Genomic DNA, 17,396 nt, shown 5'->3' on the forward strand with positions numbered 1-17,396 from the left:
TCCATGCGCTTTAAATAGAATTCATGGACCAATCGGGTGTCAAGCCACGGATCAAGTGTCGGTAATACCGAGGAGAGAATGAACCATCGGATCACTACATATCGTGACCGTCAGATTGTAAGTTACAAAATGTACAACGGTAAAGAAACACACTTTACCTAACTCTATACTAGACCAAGTTGAACTTAACTATTTCCTATGTGTCGGAATATCCTAACATTATGTATGCCATCATTTCTCTCTGTTCATCTTAACTAAATAAAACAAGGACAAAGGTAGAATTCATTGATGTTTGCAATGCTCCACCAAGGTTTTGTTTAGTTATTTATGTTTTCAGTTGTTTGAAGATGATCGCTGAGATTTTCATGCCCTCTCCAAATTCTCACGAGTCTAAAAGCTCTCTGTCTCACTCAAGTTGAAGTATTAAACCATTTGCCTACCGCGCCCCATAGAGATCTCTGCAAGACTATGTCCATTCCCTGGACCCAAATCTGCCTTTCACATTTGAGACAACAAACCAACATTAAATTCAATAAAACTCCTCTGAGCATATACCTAACCTAAATCAATCTTTATATTAGTCATCTCAAACTCTATTGATCATATTCTTTCGAGATTGACAAGGAGAGAGCCCTCTCCTGACCTGGTAGGGCTAGCTACCAGGTTAAGCATGGTTTGATGTTACCCTAGATCCTACCTTTCTCAAACTCAGGTAGATTTAGGCCCTAACATAGTGGCGACCATACTGGGGAAGAAAGTTTATTATCATTGTTTTACTTTGCAGACTATGGATGGAGCCTGAAGTTAGCCAGGTATCCTTTGAAACACTCTTTCTTTGCATTAGTGAAAGTAGATGAATGCTACTTTAGTCAATCTCTAGTCTAGTTTATAAACTGAACATATGATCTAAACGATTACCCCAGTATCATTAAGAAATTATAGACATTGGATGATGAGTTTAGAATTTGATAGGCTGAACAAGTTGATAATGTCCATTTGATTTTTTGGAATAATTCAACACACTAGCTTCGAGAAGATACACTAGAGCAAATCCTAATCTTGATCCACCTCCTGTGTATGAAAACCCAAATCTTATTCCAAGAACTCTCTGAGAGAAAGTTCTATGATTCCTGTGTTTAGATCTCGTTCATGCCCAGTTGTTTTTGAATATCTTGAAGATCTTGAGTTTGGCAAACATTTTGATCTATCGTTGTTTAAACTAAGTCTGAATGTGCTGTTAGTTCTACTGTCCTAAATCCGGAGTTTGTCAAAGATCTTGAAACTGAAAAGGCCAATAGGTCAATTGACGATTATATCTTGAATCTTCAAACTTCCATTGTGGCTACAAACATTTTTGAATTCTTAGAATCCACATCTGCAACTCTTGGTTCATCTGCTATTGCATATAGTTCAGGAATTCCTACTCAAAATCCTTTTATTCCCCCCATTCCCATGCAACCCTCCGTATATGATTAGAAATCTGTAGTGTTGTCACCTCCATCTACTCCTTTTACACCTCAAACATCAAAAATCTCTTCACCCCCTTCAACACCTCATACACTGGTCACATCAGCTGCTCCAACTCCTCCTACATCCCCAAGGCTAGTCATAAATCCACCTCAAGCAATGGCTGCTAGATATGCACCCCTTGTTTTGCCTCAAAACTTGGATGACATGCCCACTCATTATCAAAGCAAAATTCCATTATTTGATGGCACTCCTCAAAGTATCACAACTCAACAACATGTTGATCAGATGAGTGATTTCTTTGATCTCCATGAGATAGATGCAGAGAATGTAACAATGAGATTGTTTGTGCAAACTTTTGGAGGTGAAGTCAGAAAGTCATTTAGAGAATTTCCGGCTATAACAATAAATTCATTGGAGGTACTTCAAAGATAGTTTTTGGATCGCTGGGAAGTAAAGAAATATCCACTTCAAATTCTTTCTGAATATGAAAAAATTAAGAGGAATGTTGGTGAGAGTGTCCAAGATTATTGTGTCAGATCCAATACTGTTTATAATGCAATTCCTATTGATATAAAGCCACCTATGGGGTTGGCTTTGATTAAATTTCCTGATGGATTCAATCCCAACATGGAATATAAATTAAGAGAAAGAGATCTAGCCACATTGGAGGACATGTAGAAAATTGTAGTCAGCATTGAGGCAAATCTACTTGACAAGAGAGCTAGAGAAAAGGCTGAAAAGAAGGTGACCATAAAGCAGGAATCTTCTTCCTCCGATCATTTGCTTCACAAGATCAAGAAGATGTTTGATAGGCTCAAAATTGCTGATAAGCCTGAAGCACAAATCTAAAAATCCAAACTTCCATGGTCAATAACACCACAATTCAGAATCAAGCAACAAGAGCAAAGAGCACAAGACCAAGCGCACAAGAACAAGTAAAGACACCCCCACAGTAGAATTTTGTACATGGTCTAGAATCATATGATGATGAGAACATAATTGGTGAGGAGAATAATTTCTTTACACCTGATGATTTGCCCATTTATATCATCGAAGATGAAGAGTATTCAGAAAGCCCAACTGTACAAAAAGACAAAGATTTCATCTTGGCAAATGAAACAATTCTTGAAGAAGAGTCTGATGAATATTAGAGAGGATACATGAATGCTTTGACATCCGAGCAACAACAATATTCACTAAGGAGTAGAGAAGTTCCCATCAATCCAATTCAGAAGAGGAAGGAAGTGTCATCGCCAAAGAATGATTTCCCAATAGCGCAGAGAAAGGGAAAGGAGACAATTGATCCTACCACCAGCAAAACACAATCAACAAATGAAAAATCCAATAATCCAATTGTATCAAAGGAGAAGACTGAAATGAAGGATGCTCCCTTCAAAGAGGTAGAGAAAACATCAACCTTTAGCTTAGAAAATGAAATTGCTAAGTTAAAGGTATCAATTCCTTTGACTGAATTAATGAAGAACAAGAACTATAAAGGCAAGGTGTCTAAGATTTTGAATTTGGATCCATTATTTGATATGGTAAATGTAGAGGATAATCAGCCCAAGCTTATCTTTGGGCCAACATTAGAAGGACAACATGAGGATGGTGATGTAGCTCCTTTTTACATCAGCCTTAGATTGCATGATTATGTATTGCACAATGCCATGTTTGATTCAGGAGCCCCTCATAATCTCATGCGTAAAGCAATCATGGAAAAATTGGGTTTAGATATCACTCGCAAGTACCATGATATATATTCCTTTGATTCTAGTAGGGTTAGGTACATTGGGCTTATTAAATATTTTCTTGTCACTTAAGATCATATTCTGGTGAAGAATGTTTTGATGGATGTGGTTGTGGTAGATATTCCTCCTAGATTTGGTATGCTTCTTTCCAGATCTTGGGAAGAAAACTCAAAGGGACATCGCAACTTGACTTCTAGTATGCTACTATTCCTGTGTTTGGTTAGTTGAGGAAATTATATTGGAAGAAAAAGATGAAGTACATGATCATTAGCAAGGAGAAACCTCTAAATCATCCAATCAATTATGTACATACTGATTTAGAATCATTTGTTCTATATTTTGATAGTTTTAATGATGTAAATAGTCAATTAGTTGAAGTAGAAGATATTCCAAAGATCACTGAAAATTTCAGACCTGTACTAAAGCAAGAAAGAAAAAGGCTCGATAGTACCATTGAGCAATCAGCCTTCCAACAACAACAAAAAATTGATGGACAGCAAGAAAAAGTAGAAGAGAAAATAGAATTTCAGCATTTCGAGGATGAAGCTAGTTTGTGGAGCATGGATTTTGATGGCACAGTGGGTAGGGAAGGTGTTGGAATTGGTATTTGGATATGCAACCCTGTTTTCTCACCAAATAAAGTGCCAAGTAATGTACGAGTTTGTTCTTATAAATTGGCTTTTGATAGTTCAAATAATGAGGCTGAATATGAGGCTTTAATTACTGGTTTGAAAATCCTTAAAAAGTTAAATGCTAAAATAATTTCAGTATATGGTGACTCTGAGTTAGTTATCAAGCATGTGAAAAGTGAATACCAAGCTAAGAATCCTCAAATGTGGGCCTACTATAATGCGGTATTAGATATTTTGTGAATGTTTCCAGATTACACTTTGACATGTGTCCCTCGCATATAGAATGTTATTGTAGATTCACTTGCAACAGCTGCAAGTAATTTGAAAATTCCGATGAATTCAAACAATAATTTTGAAATTCATGTGAAACATCACCGAGCTGTCCCTGATAATCAAAGGTATTGGCAGGTGTTTCAAGATGATAAAGAGATCGAAGAATTTCTGCAAAATGAAGGCAAGCACAAAGACACTTCCATATATGGGGGAGTATGATGATGGTGAAGCAGATGTGGAAGTAAGTCAGATGGAAGTTTTGTAGCTGAAGAACAATGTCACTCCTAAAGGTCTAATACCTTTAGAAGAGTTGTTTGATCAAGATGATGTATCCTAGAAACCGAGCTTGCTGCTAACCGAAAAAGGAGTTGAGGATGTGAACATTGGATCAGAAGAAAATCTTAAAATGGTCAAGATATCAAAGGCCTTGCTTTCACAGGTAAAGGAAATATACATTAGTTTATTATCTTCATTTACTAATGTATTTGCATGGGACTATATTTGAAGGCGTATGATAAGAGCATAATTCAACCTGTCATCCCGATCAAGCCAAATAAAAAGCCTTTTCGACAAAAGCTAAGAAGGATAAATCCAAAGTTGCCGCCCTCAATAAAGAAGGAAGTGAATCAATTGTATAAAGTTGGTATAGTCATTCCCATAAGATTTTCAGATTGGATTTCTAGTTTGGTGCCCATGCACAAGAAAACATGTGAGATTCGATTATGTATTGATTTCAGAAATCTGAATAAAGTGTCTTTGAAAGATAACTATCCACTGCCCAAGATGGATCACATACTTCAAAGAGTAGTTGGAGCATCCTCCATGTCGCTACTCGATGGGTATTCCGGTTATAACTGAATTCTGGTCCATGAGGATGACAGGGACAAAACAACGTTCACCACTCCGTGGGGAACTTTCCATTATGCCAAGATGCCATTTGGATTAAAGAGTGCTGGTGCAACCTTTCAGTGGGTTATGGATATTGCATTTGCTAATGAAAAAGATGTATCTTTAGTTGTTTATCTTGATGATTTTACAATTTTTCTCATTCAGATGAAGAGCACCTTTATCATTTGAAGATTGTATTGTAGTGATGTAGAAAGTATGGCATATCTCTCAATCCAAAGAAGGTTTGTTTGCAATGGATGAAGGCAAGCTTCTCGGTCATATCATATCCAAGTAGGGCATCCACATTGATCCAACTCGAGTGGAATCCATTGAGAAGATTGATTTTCCACAAAGTAAAAAGGAGATCCAATCATTCAACGGTAAGAGGAATTTCTTACGTCGCTTTTTCCAAATCTTGCAAAACATTTGAGGGAAATCACAAACATGTTAAGGAAAGATAGTGTAGTGAAGTGGACCGAGGAAGCCATCAAGTCTTTCAATTTGGTAAAATTAGCTCTTTCTTCAGCTCCAATTTTAATCAACCCGGATTATTCCCAAGATTTTATTTTGTTTTCATTTGCCTCGGATCATACTATGGCTGCAATCTTAATGTAGAAAAGAGACCAGCTTGAGAAACCAATTGCTTTTCTTAGTAAAACGATAAGGGATGCATCTTTAAAGTACAATATTATCGAAATGCAGGCTCTTGCTTTGGTAAAGGCATTGAAATATTTTTGAGTTTATATTCTGCATTCTCACATCCTTGCTTATGTCCCTAACGCTGTCGCTAAAGATGTCTTAGTGCAAACAGATCTGAAAGGGAGACGAGGTTAATGGATCACATCTTTGTTAGAATATTACGTGGAGATGAAACCGACAAAGCTCATCAAAGGACAGGGGCTGGCCAAGCTGATGGTGGAATCAAATTTGCATGCCTTCGACATGAATCTCATTGTTGCTATGTTCGAAGAAGATGAAGAAAGTTCGCCTGTTCAGGTATAATTTTTTTTTATTCTTTCTCCTTGGTATTCAGACATTGTTTATGTGCTCCAACATCTGTTACCACCACTTAGAATGGCTAAGAACAAAAGTAGGAGTCGGAAATTAAAGCCTACCAAGTTTTGTATAATGAATAATGCACTCTATTGGAAAGATCCCAGCGGTGTCTTGCTCAATTGTTTGGTTGAAGAAGAAGAAAAACAGGTCATGGAAGACTTTCACAAGGGATATTGTGGAGGTCATCTATTTTGGAAGAAAACAACCAATAAAATTTTGAGAGTGGGATATTATTGGCCAACCCTCTTAAATGCTGATGTGTACAAAACTATTACAACCTGCCACGAATGTTAGATTTTTCAAGGTAGGAGAAAACTGCAGCCTTTACCACTCAAGTTGATTGAAGTAAGTGCTTCGTTTTAGTAGTGGGTTTGGACTTCATTGGCGAAATCCATCCCACTTCTCTAGCATAGCACAAGTGGATCCTCACAGTGACAAACTATTTCACTAAATGGATTGAGGTGATTCCCACTAGGCAGGGCATTGATTCGGTAATCATTCAATTTCTTGAAAACAATATTTTGTCCCATTTTGGCTATCAAAGCAAGTTGATCACTGATAATGCAACAGCTTTTAAATCTAAAAGAATTATTGAATTTTGTAATAAATATCAAATTACCTTGGGGCACTCAACTGCATATTATCCACAAGGTAATGGATTGGTGGGATCCTCAAATAAATCATTGTTTAATATTATCAAAAGGCTGTTGGAAATGAACAAGAAGAGTTGGCACAAAAGGCTTGTAAATGCACTTTGGGCACACAGAGTAAATCAAGATAAATCTATAGGCATGTCCCCTTTCGAGCTCGTGTATGGTGTTGACACGGTATTCCCGACCTCTCTCACAGTCCCAGTGGTTAAACATCTTCAGGAAGCTAGCAGCGAGGATGATCATATGCAGCGAAGAATCAATCAAATGATCCATTTACAACAAACTAGAGAGGAGGTTTTTCAGAATACTTTCAAGCTACAAGAGAGAATGAAGAAAATATATGATCGAAAGGAAAAGGTGGAAAAGTTTCAAATATACGATATAGTGCTAAAATGGGATGCTCGAAACAAAGACAAAGGTAAGCATGGCAAGTTTGAGAATCTATGGAAAGGTCCATTCAAAATTCCTGCATATCGAGGCCAAAATGTTTTCCTTCTGAAAGAAATGAGTGGAGAAGATTGTCCAGGTGGGCCGGTCAACAGTCGGCTACTCAAACTGTACTATCTCTGAAATATTTTTTGCTGTCATATGTATCATTGTACATACCATTTTATCTCCTTCATTGCAAGTTTGCACTGTAATCATTCATTTAGTTTGGGGCTCGAAGTGAAGGCTATAAAACTGAAGGTTTAATTTCAATTTTGGTTTGGATTGTTTGAGTCAAGTTTTCAGTCGATTTCAGTCTTGAAATTGAGTTAGTTTTGAGTCAAATTTCAGTCCTGAAATTGAGTCAAGATATTGGTTTTGGTTTGTTAAAGTTATTGACTCCATATCCCAATGGAAGAAGGAAATGTCTGCTTTCTAGAGTTGTATAGTTCTTGGCACCCCCAAGGAGTTACCATCCCCATTGGAGCCAATGTTAGTATCGGTATCTTCATCCCTCCATCAGTGATCAAAATTCTCTTGTTGCATTGCATGCTAGGTGTCTAATCCGATCAGATGCATTCCATTAGGGTCATGGATCATCTAATGGTAGTGGCATATTATACATTTTCCCTCATGTTTTTTACCTGCTGGCCCATTTTTGTACATCTAGATCATCTACAATCATTTTTTGTCTTTAAATCTGCAAAAGTCACTTTTAGGGTTTTAGGTCTCATTAGGTCTAGGGTTTCGTCAATAAGGTCTTGAAAATGCTCAATAATGGTTAGCAGGCACATGATGAGGTCAAATAAAGTCTCAACAGCAATAATTTCAATAATCACATGCTCAGTGATTGATTTTTCCTCAAAACCTTGTTTTGAGAAAAAACAAAGTTTTTTATGTTTTATGTACGAATTTTATGTAATTTCATTTTTCTATATGTAATATTTTCAAAAGGTAGCCCTAGTCACCTTTCCAAGCCTCTACAAATCCAGTTTCTACAAAAGGAACAAATTGCCAGAGTATTTAGTCCATCAAAGACAAAAAGTAACGCAAACTGCCCAAAAGAGAGTTTTGAAAAAGCAAGTGAAAAGATAAACTTTAGCAAAGCGGGTTTTCTTGAGTAAAAAATTAAAGCCATTGCTATATAAAGTGTTTTCATGATAAAGGAGGTTCATTTATGTCCAAAAGTGAAGGAGAGCAAGCACATTTGTGTTTTCAAATCCAAGAGAGCAATTTTCCATTCAAAACAGTGAAAATTTGAAGCACGGTGCACCTAGGTCAAGGCGCGGTGCATAGAGCGAGCGCAGCGCACACAGAGTCCACTCCATGTTGTAATTTATAGCTGGCGCGATGCACTAGAGAGGTGCGGTGCACCTGAGAGGTGGCGCGGCGCACTTGAGAGGTGGCGTGGTGCACTTGTGAGGTGGCATGGTGCACTAGTCTACAAGTCCCGAAATCATTCACATCTTCCTCCAAAGGCTCTCAAATTGTAAATTCCTCATTGCACAAGTAAGTTCGCAGTTCTATATGCTCAATGCATGAGTTTGCTTCAGTGTTCATGGTGATGCAATAGGGAAAAATTTAAACCCTAGCTCTTTGCACTGTTTTTTTGAAAAAGCACTGCCTAGGGTTTACAAATTGTTGTTTTTGCTGCTAAATCCTACCCATATCATTTTCACTCCCTCACTTCATTTTATCCCTCCCTTTACATTCATACTTATCCATTCCCTATTCGCCATATCCCTAAAACTACTAACCCTAATCCCTACCTTCACTTATCCCAAACCCTAATCAATAATCCTAAACCCTAAATATCATTCCCCAAACCCTTCTATTCCCCAAAAACCCTACCAGCAACATCCCCAATCCATCATACACAGTCCCTCCACAGTCCTTATCATCAAACCCTTTATTTTAGCAACAGATACCCATTGACAATATAAAATCTCTTCATACTCATCTAAGTAAAATCAAGCATTGGTAAACATGGATTCAGGTTCTTCTTATGACAGAAATGAGGAAACAGTGAGTGACTCTTCTAGAGAAATTCATGCACCAAGGAAACCTCACAAGAGTGGAAAACATAATTAGGAGGAGCCTACTTCACTTGCTAAGTTGTTGGCTTGTCCTCTTGCTATCACATGCTTCCAACATCAATCTTGTTACTAATTTTGTGAGATGGTGGAAAGAGTCAAATACCACCATGAGCTTGCCACATTGTTTTTACTCCATCTTCACAATGGCCAAGTTAATTTGGCAGGTGTGACATTCACCTTGACACCTTAGACTATAGCTCAAGCAAGTGGTATTCCGAATGTAGTTGAGTAGTGGAATAAGGGTTAGCTGGTAGCCAGAGATCATTATGAGCCTTATATCAAGGCTTGTTTTTAGAGACATGTCAGTAGGTTCTTCCGTTTCAGGTACCTACAAGACACATATGCTCCATTGATGAAACTCATAATCAAATATTTCAGCTGTGAGGGTAGATTTTCTCGTCTATACACCCATCATATCAGATTGTTGGTGCACTTTACTAGGGTGAGGATGATGGATCTCCCTTATTTCATTTGCTAGAATATTGAGAAGATGACCACATTGGTTCAAAGGAAGCCTCCTCATCAGCAGTATAACAACATCTATCACTTTGCACTAATCAAAATTATGGTTTTGCATCAACTCTGTTTACTGAATGTTTCATGGGAGGATTTCATTTCACATGAGGTCTTCATAGGTCCACAAGTGCCCCCATTAGTTTTTCATGAGGTAGGAGAGCCTTCACATTGGTAAGAGGTGCATGAGACACAAACCACTAGTGTGCTGGTATTTGTCACATACCAAAAGGGCACTAGGAGATTGTTTTCAGCTGCAAAATGAGTGCTATCTCCACTCGGGGTGGAAGGGGTCTCGTTTCCTTCATTAGCAGAGCAGGTACAGGACAAGGGTAAGTAGCCATTACATGATGAGGGACCTTCAGGAGGACAAGAGACATATTTCATTCTTATTCAGGATGATGACACTGATTTGAGCTCAAAGCTCAAAGAGATCATTCGAGAGCAGCAACATGACATTAATGACTTGTTTCTCAACCTGGAAAGGGCCAAGTGAATAATCAACTATCTGGAATAAAGGAACAAATAGTTAGAGGATCAACAAACCATCATGGAGCTCCAAAACATAAGAGAAAACCGGCAAGTTTCCAAGAGGAGGAAAGTCAAGTTGACACCAATTGAACAAGAAATTGAAGCTGATCATGAATATTGACTTGAGAGGATGAACATACACTTGGAAAAGATGATGGGGCACATGGCCTACCACTACTTGGTGAGAAACAAGGTGTGCAAAGCAAGAATCAGGATTTTGAAGGCCAAGTTGAAGAAAGTATTGAAGAAGAGAAAAGAGCAAGATAGACTCCAGATCTTGGTTGGGGCTTCCTTAGCCCAACACAACACTTAATGAAGGACAGTCGGGAAGATTTTTGCAAATTTTGAATTTTTGGCCCAAAAAACAGGTTTTTCTACCTGGTGTGCCGCACCACCTTGCACGCGCTTTTGTTAGGGAGCTCTGTTAGAGGAAAACTCGGCATTTTTGGATTCCTCATGGAAAAATATGAATGCCTTCACATGGCCAACAAATTTTGACAAGTTTTGTGCTTCCAAAACGGTCAAGAAAACCTCAAAAATGATCTTTCTGCCCCTTTTTGGCGACACAGGAAGCAATGTTTGGAGAACTCATATTTAGAGTGGAAAATGGATACCAAATTCAGAAATTCCACTTGTTCTGGAGATTAGATAGGAAGACCTTTCCAACAAGCCCACTTGGAGAAAATTTGGTAAATGGAAAGGCCTCAAAAATCAGCTCCAAAGTAGTGTGGCACACAAGGATAGGAGCGTGGTACACAGGATGAAATTTTGTCATTTTGGCAAAAAAACTCTGTTTTTCACCTGGTTTTTTCTCAATTTGACTTTTCTCTCTCTAATAGTCAAACTCATGATTTAATTTTATGGGAATTGATGGATTTTGATGTAAACATGCTAAATTTTCACTCATAGAGGTAGATTCATCATGAAAAGGTAGTTTGCAACTGAATGAATCAGTTTCCTAGGTTTTAGAGGCAATCTATTCCATTGCCTACTTTTCAGTTCTTAGTTTAGATTTTGTTGAAATAGCTCCTAAACTCATGAATTTGACCCCTAAAGCCTAGCATGATTTTCTTGTTGCCTATATCTAGTAGTTTTTCAGTCATTCATAAAGGTTGGTCTTTTGTGAAAGCCTTGAGCAACATTATATATTCATCTCTGCAGTTTGGCAAAGGAATAGACCAGGGTTTGCAACACTTTATGGGATTCTTGTGGAAACTTGATTTGTTATTGTTTTTCATTCTCTAATGCAAGTTTACATGTGTTTATGTATGCCATCATTTCTCTCTGTTCATCTTAACTAAATGAAACAAGGATAAAGGTATAATTCATTGATGTTTGCAGTGCTCTACCTAGGGTTTGTTTAGTTATTTATGTTTTCAGCTGTTTGAAGAGGATCCGTGAGATTTCATGCCCTCTCCAACTCCTCACTAGTATAAAAGCTCTCCATCTCACTCAATTTGAAGTATTAAACCATTTACCTACCTCGCTCCATAGAAATTTTCGCAAGAATATGTCCATTCCCCATACCCAACTCTATCTTTCAAATTTGAGCCAGCAAACCAACATTAAATTCAATCAAACTCCTCTGAGCATACACCTAGCCTAAAATCATTCTTTATATTAGTCATCTCAAACTCTATTGATCATATTATTCTAAGATTGACAAGGAGAGATCCCTCTCCTGACCTGGTAGGGCTAGCTACCAGGTTAAGCGTGGTTTGATGTTACCCTAGATCCTACCTTTCTCAGCCTGGGGTAGATTTATGCCCTAACACACATGTTGGAGAGTGATGCTGGTGATCTTGCTACTGCACCTATATTGTAGCAAGGATTTTATAACTCCTAGGGGGCTACCAACTTTAATTTATGAACCCAGGATTCATACAAACTTGGAGGTGCTTCTTCATCCTTGGAATCGTTGTGCTGAAGATGACTACAAAATGTGAAGTTTCCTTTGTGGGGAAGGCTACTATAGTATTTCCTACATGATACCTACAAGATGTCCTATAGCTACCTCTCCCCTAAAATTTCATATTTTTTTTCAACTATGAAGCATGAAGGATGTTGACATGAGTGGATAAGGGTTGTAGGGAATGGTAGGTGAGAGTTGTGGTGTCTAGGTATTGTTCCTCTTTCCTTCTTCTCTCTCTCTTTGTGTTTTTTTTCTTTCTTAAACTGTGTTTTCTTAAATTGATTTCATGTATGTATACAAGGGTGACATGGTGATGAAATGAATGGCTATGATGTGGTGGAGTGAATGGTTTTTTTTATCCAAACATAGGCTTGTCATCCCCTTTCTCTCAGACTACCTTGTTAGGATTTTCAAGGCCACTATAATTCCTATTGGAAACTATTGTAGGTTTATAGGGAATCCAATAGGATTACAGGGAATCCTGTAGAAAACACATAAATTTTGTAAGATGAGCTGAAGCAGTTCATAAATGGAAGAATAGATGAATAATGAAAGATATTAGATGGGAGGACTGAAGTATGGCTCTTGTAGGTACTTTTTTCCCTCACATGTTGTGCTTATCCTCCTCTTGCTGACCTGCAAAACAAAATTTCCAATTTTTTGTATCTTTTTCTCTCTCTTATTTTTTATTTTTTTTTCTTTTGTAAAACAACTAGTCTACCTCCAAGGGGGTTTCATCCTAGTTGCCTTTTGTGGGTAACTTAAAAGAGGTTTTCATGAAGAGATATTTTATTTCCTTCTCTTTTTCTTTTAAAAACACCCTTGGGCTGCCTTAAGAGGTTTTCAACCCAATAGTAGGACTCAGGTGCCTCATGGAGGTTTTCCCCTTAGTCTCATTTTTTTTCTTTTTTTCCTTTTTTTTTTCAAGGACTTGGTGGGGTGAAATCTGAGACTTGCTCCACCACCATCACTGCCTTGTTGATGTTATTGATGAATTCTTTCTTTCAAAAAGTCTTCTTGTTGATATTTAATCTAAAACCATTAACAAGTAAAGGGATAACCTCTGCATCAATGGTTCTTATGTGTACAAAAACATTATCAAGACATTTTTCTATGACATAAGGCCCTAGCCATCTAGTCCTTAACTTACATTTAAAATCCTTGTACTGAGAATCATACAACAAAGCCCAATCACCTTCTTGAAACTGTTTGTCCCTTATATTCTTGACATGCCAAATTTTCCTTTGAACTTGAGTCACCTTTGTGTGTAGGAGTGTTGTAGTGTTTTATTCTCAATGATGTACGAAAAGAACCAACTTAAGACCATGGATGAAAAACAATATGAACAATAGAAATGACTGCTAAACATTGTAGATTTGTAGCTATTGATAGAAACAAAACTTGCCAAAATTATGATCTATGCTGCAATCGTATTTAAATAGTGAAATGAATAGTAATAACCCCAAAACATCCAATGGAAACTAGATATGTAAAGAATGATTTTATTATAACACTTACGGAGCGAACAAATATATGTTACCAATCCCCCTCTATGGGATGGGTTCTTGGCAATCCTCAAAAGCTTTCAACTTCTATAGAGTCTCTCTCCTCTATAATGCATAAAACCAACAAAAATATGGTGTGCGACAATGAAAATAGTCAGAGTTACTATAGTGAATGCAACAATAAAAATAATCAAAAGTGACGAATGAATGGAAAACCCTCTTGTTTATAATGAAAAATTCAATTATCCTCAAATAATGAGCAATAATAAAATATTATTGATCCCATTCTTGGAATTACCACTTGGAATATTTTATTATATTTGTTTAGGAGAGAAAAAGTATTTAAACTTTTGTTTAGGAATAATAAATAAATAAATAATTTATTTATCATCTCAAGGAATTAGTTGAAGAATGATAAACAAATAATGCTTTATTTAATTATTCCTAAGGGATTTAGTCAAATTTAACAAAGAATAGTAATTAATTAATGATTAATTAGTTATTCTTAGAGAAAAATAATGATTTATCTGTTTATTTTTCATGATTGGGCCAAATTTTACAAGGAATAATAATAAAACAATGGTTTAATTGATTTTTTTTTCCGAAGAAAAAGCGAACTTTTTATTAAGAAAATAAAAAGTTACATTGCATATGCTGAGCATTTCCAATACTGCTGATTGATTGACCATGCAATCAATCAAAGAACCTCCTTGCTGTCCTTTTGTTCCACTGTTTTCAGAGCAAAATTTTGCTGTAGTAATCAGCTGTGTTTGATTATAGCCATGATCAAAAGATGACCTTGCCTAGAGAGGCAGTTCTAGAACATATAAAAAACATACATTCATGTCTTTTGGGTCTCCTCAACAGAGAGGAAAACAACCCACAAAAAATATAATGAACCATAAGTATCAGTTGTTTAAATATAAAGAGAAGTCTGTGTGTATAAGTCTGTGCATGTAAAAAAGAGATAAAAAGATAAACAAAAACAACATCTGAAGATTTATGCATATGGCGGCACATCTGATGATAAAACCTGTCCTTGACAGTCTTCCACTATTTTCCACCCTCCCAAAGCTTGCTGCAAACCTTCCTTAGAAAGCTTGTCCGCGGCGTCATTGTTGTCCCTGTAGATATGGCATATAGAGAAAATGTTAAAAGATGATTTTAATACCTGTAGTTCTTCCAGCATGGGTTTCAAAATTTGATTTTTACAAGAGCTTTTCCCGTTGACCCAGTTTATAACATTGAGAGAGTCTCCAAAGATCTGAATAGTGAAGGTGTTTCTTTGAATAAGCCAACATAGGAGGAGTCTCAGTGCTGACAATTCGGCAAAATTATTTGATCCTGACCCCAATCCGACTGAGGCTTTGAGGGAGTGATTTGCATTTAGATGGATGATGATTCCTGCACCTGCTAGGTTGTTTTGAGAGGCTCCGTCAAAGAACGCCCAGGGAATGCCTTCTTTGATTTGCACTGTCTTATTTATATTTTGAGGTCTTTTTTCCTCTGGTTCTGGAATAGAAGTGTATATGGAGACCGCTTGAATGGCAATGGCATTTGGCTGGGTTCCCTTATCTTGGAAGATAGTTCTATTTCTAGCGAGCCAGACTCCCCAGCAGATGATGGGCGGAAGGTTTCTCAAGTTCCCATCCGGATATTGCTGCCACCATTTTGACCATGCCTCGTCCAGATTCCCATTTCCCCACTGAAACTTTTTATTCAACAGTTTTTCTACCTCCCCCCAGATTTTTGAAGTTTCAGAGCAATGTAGAAACAGATGGTTGATTGTTTCCTCTTCATTCTTGCAAAGGGTGCACCTCCCAGGACCATACATGTATCTAGCCTGGAGGATGTCCCAGGTTGGAATTTTCCTTCTGAGGAGGCACCAGAAGAAGAGTCTGGCCTTTGCTGGACATTTGAGCTTCCAAATATGTTTTGACCACCACTCTGGTTCTCCCCACCCTTTCCTGGATAGAATGAACTTGTATCCGTCTTTTGGGGAGTAATCTCCAGTTTCTCCATGGGCCCAAATCAGACTGTCCGGACTGTCTTTTATCCTTACATTGGAGCGAACAAGTTCTTGAGTGAAAGAATGCCATTCATTCCACCACCTCTGATCCAGCTGAAGGTCCCCTCCATCTTTCCATGCCTGACTCCATATGCTCGAATGACCTACCTTTTCCACCTGGTCTAGAGTAAAGATGTTTTTTCCTTCTAAATGCCTGATTAGTCCAGGTGATAAGGCATAGTTTTCGTTGCATCCTATCCAAGGATCTTTCCCGATCTTCAGGTTCCTTCCATTCCCAATCTTCCATGCCAAACCTTGTTCAATTACCTTGAAAGATTCCACCGTTGCCTTCCATATCACCGAGGCATTCTGCTTGTTCTTATCCGGGTTTCTTATCCAATCCTCCAATGGAACCGGGTCTATATATTTTCTTTTTATCACTCTGGTCCATAAGTTTTCCGTCTTTATAAGTCTCCAACCCGACTTTGCTGCCAGAGATAGACTAAAGTCAGGGAGATTTTTAATCCCCCAACCGCCCCATTCCTTAGACCTTGCCACTTTGTCCCAGCCCACCCATGGTAGCACCGAGTTTTCCTTGGAACCATCCCATAAAAATCTGCTACATAGTCTTCTGATCTTTTCCATGATACCCTTGGGAACCCACGTTAGTGCAGCCCAGTATACTGGTATGGCCAAAAGCACTGATTTTATAAGAGTCAATCGCCCCGCTCTCGAGAGCCATTTGAAACTCCAATGCGAAATCCTGGATTCTATCTTTGCAATCAGCCAGTTCCAATCCTCCTTCTTGTAAGCATTTGGTTTTAGCCAGAAACCTAAGTACTTGAAAGGAAGATCCAATGTACTAGGCTGGAAAGGTAAGACAGATTGAAGCCTTTCCCTCTCCTGAGCTGCTAAACCTGTCATTATCAGCTGGGATTTCCTGTAGTTTATCTGCATGCCTGTTGCTTTCAGAAACAGATCTAAAATAGATTTTAATTCCTTTATTTCAGTTTGCTCAGTATTTGTGAAGATCAAAATATCATCAACAAAAAGGAGATGTGAGATAAATAAATTAGTAGCTACTTCAATACCTTTTACCTTCCCCTCCCTTCTGGCCTTATGGATCAGCTGGCTGAGACCCTCTGCAACTAACAGGAAAAGAAGAGGGGACAAGGGGCATCCCTGCCTCAGGCCCCTTTGGCCTTTGAAGAAAGGAGTAGCTGCTCCATTGATGAGTATTGCATAACTTACATTCGAGATACAGCCCATGATCCAGCTGATGAAAGCAGGTTTAAAGCCAAGATGTGTTAGAAGCAGCCTGATATATAACCAATTTATCCTGTCATATGCTTTGGATAAGTCAATTTTAATAACAGCACCCTTCTTATTCTTCTGTCTCACACTATGCATGACCTCCTGAGCAACTCCTATGGCTTCATGAATTTGTCTTCCCGATAAGAAACCAAATTGCTCCATTGAAATATGTCGTGACAAGATTGGTTTGATTCTGTTCGCTATCACTTTTGCTATGATTTTGTAGATACTATTACATAGCGAGATTGGCCTGAAGTCTTCAAAACAATCCGGGACTTCCTTCTTTGGAATGAGGGCTATAAAAGTGGCATTAAAAGGGCTATAGACCTCACCTTTTTTCCTGGCCTCCTCCACCACTTCTGTGATTTCCG

Source organism: Pinus tabuliformis, chromosome 1_1 (assembly GCF_031772625.1).
Source record: "Pinus tabuliformis cultivar Carrire ecotype Pingquan chromosome 1_1, CPIR1, whole genome shotgun sequence".
NCBI lineage: Eukaryota > Viridiplantae > Streptophyta > Pinopsida > Pinales > Pinaceae > Pinus > Pinus tabuliformis.